Here is a 6,959-nt window from a genome sequence, read left to right as displayed (position 1 = left end):
GGAGATCACTCCATCCCCAAAACAATCTGATGGCTCTTCTAGGAGACATCAACAAGGAAGAATGGAGCAGTCTGTTGAGGAGAAGGCAGAAGGGCGATGTGAACATGTAAGGGTCACAAGCACTTGGGAAGATAAACAGCCGGTCACAGAGAAACCAGAACATAAACACACCCAGATCTTTGTGAACTCTACATCCCCGGCAAATCACCGAAAACCCACGGAGACTGGACAGTTCCTCCTGACATTGGCTCCACTGTGTGTTTGTCACTCTACTCGTTCCATTGGCACATGCTTGCAGCAGCGCCCAGATGGGAACCTCCAGGAGCCAGGGACAGATTGCTGAGGAAGCATCGCTGAACACTCGCTCCGCACTGCTATGCTTCCCCTGGCAGGCACCCCTGCCTCCAAATGCTGGAGATGGTGGACAGGGAGCTGGCACAGATGTGCTGGCTTTGGGTTTAGCCGCTCTCATGCTCTTAGGCACACAACACTTTCTAAAGGGTTTAGAATTTAAATCTTATGATCTGAAAGAACATCATAACCTAAGCAGGCAGTGTGTGGCCGACCATGAGAAAGTTTTGGGTCCCTCACTACAGGAAAGACGTTGCGTTGCTGGAACATACCCAGGGAAGAGCAACGGTCTGGAACACAAGTCATACGAGGAGCGGCTGAGGGAACTGGGGTTGTTTAGCCTGGAGAAGAGGAGGCTGAGGGGAGACCTCATCGCCCTCTACAGCTGCCTGAAAGGAGGCTGTAGTGAGGTGGGGGTTGGTCTCCTCTCTCGTTACAGGTGATAGGACAATGGGAAATGGGCTCAAATTGTGCCAGGGGAGGTTTAGATTGGATATTAGGAAAAATTTCCTAACTGAAAGTGTTATCAGGCCCTGGAACTGGCTGCCGAGTCCCCGTCCCTCGAGGTATTTAAAAGATGTGTAAATGGGGTGCTTAGGGACACGGCTTAGTGGTGGGATGGCTGTTGGGATCCAATTTTTTTGGATGAGAGGAAGGCCCCCTTGCTTTCTAGCTGACCTCAGACGAGTCTGCAGAGCCCCACCACCCTGTCTCAGCCCCGTTGGCAGCCCGGGCACCTGAGGGACACCCAGTGCCTGCAAACCCCCAAGCCGCAAGGTCAGCAGCTCCGGGGGTCGCTGGGGAAGGAAGAAGCAACAGGGGTTTTCTGGGAGCCATGAGAATGGCAGGTCAGAGCAGGACATTGGCTTTGAGGGATGCCCCATGGAGGGAGAAGGGCAGGGGGTGGTGCTGCAAAGCACGGGCCATTTCAACCGCTGTAAGGGCCAGGGCTGCAGTTTGGGGGAGGAAAGTCCCTGGAGACAGTGGGAATTGGAGATGCAGGGCACTAATGCCGCACGGTCACCTCCAGATGGTGGCTCCGTGGACCGGCCACAGCAAGAGGGACGTCCCCGCTCCCACTCATGCCGAGGGACGCAGACAGCCTCAGCTGCCCCCCCTAAAGTGCGTGGGGTGCAGCAGAGGCTGGGGGTGCAAGGGTGGCCTGCGCACCCCGGCTCGTTGGTCTAGGGGTATGATTCTCGCTTTGGGTGCGAGAGGTCCCGGGTTCAACTCCCGGACGAGCCCTCCTTTTGGGCACTCCGTGCCGCTCACAGCGCCTTGCGGGGACCGGCCGCGGACAGCTTTGCCCTGGGCTGTGGTTCAGAGTGTGGGCACGGTGGCGGCACTGCAGCCGGGGCTCCCGCAGCACCTCGGCTGCCCCCTGACCCGGGGCCTGCGTCCAGAAAACCATGCCCCTGCGCTGCCCCAGAGCCCCACCACCCTGTCTCAGCCCCGTTGGCAGCCCGGGCACCTGAGGGACACCCAGTGCCTGCAAACCCCCAAGCCGCAAGGTCAGCAGCTCCGGGGGTCGCTGGGGAAGGAAGAAGCAACAGGGGTTTTCTGGGAGCCATGAGAATGGCAGGTCAGAGCAGGACATTGGCTTTGAGGGATGCCCCATGGAGGGAGAAGGGCAGGGGGTGGTGCTGCAAAGCACGGGCCATTTCAACCGCTGTAAGGGCCAGGGCTGCAGTTTGGGGGAGGAAAGTCCCTGGAGACAGTGGGAATTGGAGATGCAGGGCACTAATGCCGCACGGTCACCTCCAGATGGTGGCTCCGTGGACCGGCCACAGCAAGAGGGACGTCCCCGCTCCCACTCATGCCGAGGGACGCAGACAGCCTCAGCTGCCCCCCCTAAAGTGCGTGGGGTGCAGCAGAGGCTGGGGGTGCAAGGGTGGCCTGCGCACCCCGGCTCGTTGGTCTAGGGGTATGATTCTCGCTTTGGGTGCGAGAGGTCCCGGGTTCAACTCCCGGACGAGCCCTCCTTTTGGGCACTCCGTGCCGCTCACAGCGCCTTGCGGGGACCGGCCGCGGACAGCTTTGCCCTGGGCTGTGGTTCAGAGTGTGGGCACGGTGGCGGCACTGCAGCCGGGGCTCCCGCAGCACCTCGGCTGCCCCCTGACCCGGGGCCTGCGTCCAGAAAACCATGCCCCTGCGCTGCCCCAGAGCCCCACCACCCTGTCTCAGCCCCGTTGGCAGCCCGGGCACCTGAGGGACACCCAGTGCCTGCAAACCCCCAAGCCGCAAGGTCAGCAGCTCCGGGGGTCGCTGGGGAAGGAAGAAGCAACAGGGGTTTTCTGGGAGCCATGAGAATGGCAGGTCAGAGCAGGACATTGGCTTTGAGGGATGCCCCATGGAGGGAGAAGGGCAGGGGGTGGTGCTGCAAAGCACGGGCCATTTCAACCGCTGTAAGGGCCAGGGCTGCAGTTTGGGGGAGGAAAGTCCCTGGAGACAGTGGGAATTGGAGATGCAGGGCACTAATGCCGCACGGTCACCTCCAGATGGTGGCTCCGTGGACCGGCCACAGCAAGAGGGACGTCCCCGCTCCCACTCATGCCGAGGGACGCAGACAGCCTCAGCTGCCCCCCCTAAAGTGCGTGGGGTGCAGCAGAGGCTGGGGGTGCAAGGGTGGCCTGCGCACCCCGGCTCGTTGGTCTAGGGGTATGATTCTCGCTTTGGGTGCGAGAGGTCCCGGGTTCAACTCCCGGACGAGCCCTCCTTTTGGGCACTCCGTGCCGCTCACAGCGCCTTGCGGGGACCGGCCGCGGACAGCTTTGCCCTGGGCTGTGGTTCAGAGTGTGGGCACGGTGGCGGCACTGCAGCCGGGGCTCCCGCAGCACCTCGGCTGCCCCCTGACCCGGGGCCTGCGTCCAGAAAACCATGCCCCTGCGCTGCCCCAGAGCCCCACCACCCTGTCTCAGCCCCGTTGGCAGCCCGGGCACCTGAGGGACACCCAGTGCCTGCAAACCCCCAAGCCGCAAGGTCAGCAGCTCCGGGGGTCGCTGGGGAAGGAAGAAGCAACAGGGGTTTTCTGGGAGCCATGAGAATGGCAGGTCAGAGCAGGACATTGGCTTTGAGGGATGCCCCATGGAGGGAGAAGGGCAGGGGGTGGTGCTGCAAAGCACGGGCCATTTCAACCGCTGTAAGGGCCAGGGCTGCAGTTTGGGGGAGGAAAGTCCCTGGAGACAGTGGGAATTGGAGATGCAGGGCACTAATGCCGCACGGTCACCTCCAGATGGTGGCTCCGTGGACCGGCCACAGCAAGAGGGACGTCCCCGCTCCCACTCATGCCGAGGGACGCAGACAGCCTCAGCTGCCCCCCCTAAAGTGCGTGGGGTGCAGCAGAGGCTGGGGGTGCAAGGGTGGCCTGCGCACCCCGGCTCGTTGGTCTAGGGGTATGATTCTCGCTTTGGGTGCGAGAGGTCCCGGGTTCAACTCCCGGACGAGCCCTCCTTTTGGGCACTCCGTGCCGCTCACAGCGCCTTGCGGGGACCGGCCGCGGACAGCTTTGCCCTGGGCTGTGGTTCAGAGTGTGGGCACGGTGGCGGCACTGCAGCCGGGGCTCCCGCAGCACCTCGGCTGCCCCCTGACCCGGGGCCTGCGTCCAGAAAACCATGCCCCTGCGCTGCCCCAGAGCCCCACCACCCTGTCTCAGCCCCGTTGGCAGCCCGGGCACCTGAGGGACACCCAGTGCCTGCAAACCCCCAAGCCGCAAGGTCAGCAGCTCCGGGGGTCGCTGGGGAAGGAAGAAGCAACAGGGGTTTTCTGGGAGCCATGAGAATGGCAGGTCAGAGCAGGACATTGGCTTTGAGGGATGCCCCATGGAGGGAGAAGGGCAGGGGGTGGTGCTGCAAAGCACGGGCCATTTCAACCGCTGTAAGGGCCAGGGCTGCAGTTTGGGGGAGGAAAGTCCCTGGAGACAGTGGGAATTGGAGATGCAGGGCACTAATGCCGCACGGTCACCTCCAGATGGTGGCTCCGTGGACCGGCCACAGCAAGAGGGACGTCCCCGCTCCCACTCATGCCGAGGGACGCAGACAGCCTCAGCTGCCCCCCCTAAAGTGCGTGGGGTGCAGCAGAGGCTGGGGGTGCAAGGGTGGCCTGCGCACCCCGGCTCGTTGGTCTAGGGGTATGATTCTCGCTTTGGGTGCGAGAGGTCCCGGGTTCAACTCCCGGACGAGCCCTCCTTTTGGGCACTCCGTGCCGCTCACAGCGCCTTGCGGGGACCGGCCGCGGACAGCTTTGCCCTGGGCTGTGGTTCAGAGTGTGGGCACGGTGGCGGCACTGCAGCCGGGGCTCCCGCAGCACCTCGGCTGCCCCCTGACCCGGGGCCTGCGTCCAGAAAACCATGCCCCTGCGCTGCCCCAGAGCCCCACCACCCTGTCTCAGCCCCGTTGGCAGCCCGGGCACCTGAGGGACACCCAGTGCCTGCAAACCCCCAAGCCGCAAGGTCAGCAGCTCCGGGGGTCGCTGGGGAAGGAAGAAGCAACAGGGGTTTTCTGGGAGCCATGAGAATGGCAGGTCAGAGCAGGACATTGGCTTTGAGGGATGCCCCATGGAGGGAGAAGGGCAGGGGGTGGTGCTGCAAAGCACGGGCCATTTCAACCGCTGTAAGGGCCAGGGCTGCAGTTTGGGGGAGGAAAGTCCCTGGAGACAGTGGGAATTGGAGATGCAGGGCACTAATGCCGCACGGTCACCTCCAGATGGTGGCTCCGTGGACCGGCCACAGCAAGAGGGACGTCCCCGCTCCCACTCATGCCGAGGGACGCAGACAGCCTCAGCTGCCCCCCCTAAAGTGCGTGGGGTGCAGCAGAGGCTGGGGGTGCAAGGGTGGCCTGCGCACCCCGGCTCGTTGGTCTAGGGGTATGATTCTCGCTTTGGGTGCGAGAGGTCCCGGGTTCAACTCCCGGACGAGCCCTCCTTTTGGGCACTCCGTGCCGCTCACAGCGCCTTGCGGGGACCGGCCGCGGACAGCTTTGCCCTGGGCTGTGGTTCAGAGTGTGGGCACGGTGGCGGCACTGCAGCCGGGGCTCCCGCAGCACCTCGGCTGCCCCCTGCCCCGGGGCCTGCGTCCAGAAAACCATGCCCCTGCGCTGCCCCAGAGCCCCACCACCCTGTCTCAGCCCCGTTGGCAGCCCGGGCACCTGAGGGACACCCAGTGCCTGCAAACCCCCAAGCCGCAAGGTCAGCAGCTCCGGGGGTCGCTGGGGAAGGAAGAAGCAGCAGGGGTTTTCTGGGAGCCATGAGAATGGCAGGTCAGAGCAGGACATTGGCTTTGAGGGATGCCCCATGGAGGGAGAAGGGCAGGGGGTGGTGCTGCAAAGCACGGGCCATTTCAACCGCTGTAAGGGCCAGGGCTGCAGTTTGGGGGAGGAAAGTCCCTGGAGACAGTGGGAATTGGAGATGCAGGGCACTAATGCCGCACGGTCACCTCCAGATGGTGGCTCCGTGGACCGGCCACAGCAAGAGGGACGTCCCCGCTCCCACTCATGCCGAGGGACGCAGACAGCCTCAGCTGCCCCCCCTAAAGTGCGTGGGGTGCAGCAGAGGCTGGGGGTGCAAGGGTGGCCTGCGCACCCCGGCTCGTTGGTCTAGGGGTATGATTCTCGCTTTGGGTGCGAGAGGTCCCGGGTTCAACTCCCGGACGAGCCCTCCTTTTGGGCACCCACCTTCCCCCGTGGCACAAGGGACCATGGGCGTACCCAGGGCACAGCAAGGGCAGCGGTGCCCAGCACGGTGGGGCCAGTGCCCCGTCCTGGCTGGGCATGTCCCCGTGGGCAGGCTGGACCCCCAAAGAGCTGCAGCAAGGTGCTGCAGGGTGTGTGGGCAGGGAAGCAGACGGAGGAAGGGGTGGGTAAAGGGCAGCTGGAGGCAGCGCTGGGAGCCGCAGAGCAGAGCGCGTGCCGCTGGCAGTGTGTTCCCTGACGGTCTGTTTCTGGGGTCGGGGCCCTGGGGGCAGAGCAGGGACGGCGGTGGGCGGTGGGGCAGCGGCGAGGGCTGGGGGCACTTGCCCGCAGGGGATGTAGCTCAGCGGGAGAGCGCTTGCTTTGCATGTAAGAGGCCCTGGGTTCAACCCCCAGCATCTCCAGCTCCTTTTGCCTCCCCAAAAAGCCAGAGTGGGGCAGGGGATACCCAAAAACAAGGGCTCGTCCGGGAGTTGAACCCGGGACCTCTCGCACCCGAAGCGAGAATCATACCCCTAGACCAACGAGCCATGCCATCCAACTGGCATCCAGCCCAGGTCCTGTACCCCACGGCCCCGTGGCCTTGCGCAGTGCACGGTCAACTTCTGACCAGTGAAGCTGGTAGCTGCCCCAGAGTGCTGCCCTCTCCCTCCCCTCTGCTCTCCAGCCTTCAGCTCCCAAAGCTCCCGTGCTGACGTGGCACAGGCAGGTGCGTGGGAGCTCATTTAGCACCCTGGCAAAATGCCCCTTTTCCACCTCACCAGCGGTGCAAAATCTGGAAAACCTTGCAGGGCCCTGTGCCCCTCCAGCTCCGGGGACATCACAACCCCTTGGAAGGGCCATTGCGGGGCTCTGTGTGCACCCCTGGCTCCCACTGTTCTGCCTCACCAACATCTGACCCACATGGTCCCCCCCGGTGCCCCCGGT

The 6,959-nt window shown here is 63.8% G+C and overlaps 9 non-coding genes across 9 annotated transcripts; 8 read left to right on the top strand and 1 right to left on the bottom strand.

The window, feature by feature from the left end:
* The first annotated feature begins 1,524 nt into the window (after window positions 1-1,524).
* On the top strand, window positions 1,525-1,596 carry TRNAP-UGG. Its single transcript has one exon. It is a non-coding gene; the product is annotated as a tRNA-Pro (tRNA).
* Window positions 1,597-2,258: 662 nt separating this feature from the next.
* On the top strand, window positions 2,259-2,330 carry TRNAP-UGG. The gene has a single exon. It is a non-coding gene; the product is annotated as a tRNA-Pro (tRNA).
* Window positions 2,331-2,992: 662 nt separating this feature from the next.
* Window positions 2,993-3,064, top strand: TRNAP-UGG. Its single transcript has one exon. It is a non-coding gene; the product is annotated as a tRNA-Pro (tRNA).
* A 662-nt stretch (window positions 3,065-3,726) lies between these two features.
* On the top strand, window positions 3,727-3,798 carry TRNAP-UGG. Its single transcript has one exon. It is a non-coding gene; the product is annotated as a tRNA-Pro (tRNA).
* Window positions 3,799-4,460: 662 nt separating this feature from the next.
* TRNAP-UGG lies at window positions 4,461-4,532 on the top strand. Its single transcript has one exon. It is a non-coding gene; the product is annotated as a tRNA-Pro (tRNA).
* A 662-nt stretch (window positions 4,533-5,194) lies between these two features.
* On the top strand, window positions 5,195-5,266 carry TRNAP-UGG. Its single transcript has one exon. It is a non-coding gene; the product is annotated as a tRNA-Pro (tRNA).
* Window positions 5,267-5,928: 662 nt separating this feature from the next.
* TRNAP-UGG lies at window positions 5,929-6,000 on the top strand. The gene has a single exon. It is a non-coding gene; the product is annotated as a tRNA-Pro (tRNA).
* Window positions 6,001-6,364: 364 nt separating this feature from the next.
* TRNAA-UGC lies at window positions 6,365-6,436 on the top strand. The gene has a single exon. It is a non-coding gene; the product is annotated as a tRNA-Ala (tRNA).
* Window positions 6,437-6,490: 54 nt separating this feature from the next.
* TRNAP-CGG lies at window positions 6,491-6,562 on the bottom strand. The gene has a single exon. It is a non-coding gene; the product is annotated as a tRNA-Pro (tRNA).
* Between the last annotated feature and the right edge of the window lie 397 nt (window positions 6,563-6,959).

This window comes from Egretta garzetta, unplaced genomic scaffold (genome assembly GCF_000687185.1).
Source record: "Egretta garzetta isolate BGI_Z169 unplaced genomic scaffold, ASM68718v1 scaffold875, whole genome shotgun sequence".
Lineage (NCBI taxonomy): Eukaryota > Metazoa > Chordata > Aves > Pelecaniformes > Ardeidae > Egretta > Egretta garzetta.
Note: the sequence above shows the minus strand (reverse complement) of the source record. Positions and strands in the feature narration are given on the sequence as shown.